This window comes from Mchenga conophoros, linkage group LG9 (assembly GCF_057382185.1).
Source record: "Mchenga conophoros isolate Kocher_MC1m ecotype Shallow Benthic linkage group LG9, M_conophoros_male_GT1.1, whole genome shotgun sequence".
NCBI classification, from domain to species: Eukaryota; Metazoa; Chordata; class Actinopteri; order Cichliformes; family Cichlidae; genus Mchenga; species Mchenga conophoros.
The window spans coordinates 14006226-14007723 of NC_140534.1; the positions used below are offsets into that span (position 1 = coordinate 14006226).

At 36.7% G+C, this 1498-nt stretch overlaps 1 long non-coding RNA gene across 1 annotated transcript; it reads left to right on the forward strand.

The window, feature by feature from the left end:
• Window positions 1-226: 226 nt before the first annotated feature.
• On the forward strand, window positions 227-1190 carry LOC146567001 (uncharacterized). The gene is made up of 4 exons (XR_014893852.1): window positions 227-658; window positions 790-835; window positions 912-980; window positions 1065-1190. It is a non-coding gene; the product is annotated as an uncharacterized LOC146567001 (long non-coding RNA).
• The last annotated feature ends 308 nt before the right edge of the window (window positions 1191-1498 follow it).

Below are 1498 nucleotides of genomic sequence, written 5' to 3' on the forward strand. Positions count from 1 at the left end.
AGTTGGACAGAGGGGGTTGCAGTTAGACCCCCATCAGTCAGTGAGCGCTGTTATTTAGACATAGATGATTTAATTTAATGTTGGTTTATGTTGGTTTATAATGGAGCACTGTAACAAAAAATAATTTCCCCCAGGGATCAATAAAGTATTCTGATTCTGATTACAGTTAGGTCCCCAACAGTCAGCAAAACAAGTCATAAAACAATAAAAGAGGCTCCCTTTATCAAGAGCATCCCAGCACACATCCCAACTGTAGCTCCATTATCTTACCATCTCAGAGGTCAACTGAAACCATGTCCAACAGAGTCTCCAAAGGCTTTCCACCTTTCTTCTTTACAGCCTACTCTTTTATCTCTACATCTCAGAGGTCAACTGAAACTAGCCCCACCCATATAAAACACCCTAAGCAGACACCCTGTATTTTTCCTCACTACTTCACATTGACCCTTGAGAGCATAACACTTCGTTCATCAGCAAACCTAACAGCGTTCTTTTTAACATGGACAACATATATGGTAAGTAAAACAAGACTATTAATGGATTCTTAAATGTATACCCCAGTATATCATAAAATATTCAAACTGTTTTCTTTTTCTAAACAAAAGCCTGATTTTTAGGAGATCGGCACAACGGGACACCATACTTACACTTACACAAGGTTTGTGTTTCTTCTTCTTTTTTTAAAAACAGTCATCAGCTCACACAAAACAGTCTCATTGTTTTAGAAGCAATATTACCTGCTTCTCACATAGTAACATTTAAAATGTATATTTCTCTTTCTTTCTACAGGATCACAAAGCTATATTGGGCAAACTACACCTCTAAAAAACACAAGGTAAATACAGTGTTACACATGTTTTAAATATATGCGTGTTTGTTTAAACCTTGTATTAACTGGGCTTATCCCCCAGTCACAGGTTCAATAAGTTGTCCAGAAAAACCTACAGAAGCCGGTGCAATAAGACCAAGCCATACGCTAGGTATGTATACAAGTCTCTATACATGACGCTCAATTTAAAGGAAAAAAAAGGTTTTAAATATTTACAAATGTTCTAATACGCCAGGCCTGAGACAGAGTACACAGCGTGTCAAGAATCGGGGCCATCCGGAATAACGCAGAACAAAGTGTGAGTATAGGCATAAATAAATCAAAAGAGCCAAACACATCCTGTTTTTGAAATGATACACCATCTATACATACGTGTGTGTATATATATATATATATATATATATATATATATATATATATATATATATATATATATCTCCACAGCGATCAAGCAAGAAATAGCAGCTAAAGTCAACCAACATCAAGAAGCAACACCGGGGAACTTGCAAGAAATAGCAGGGGATCTAACTAGTATCCAGCAGACAATAAACAATACCTCGGGTTTATTACATCTCATAAATACCACCGTTCTAAATAGGTGACTTTTAAAATCCACACCATGGATCCACCCCGTAAATTATTCAAACACAATGATGGTACCTCCACTCG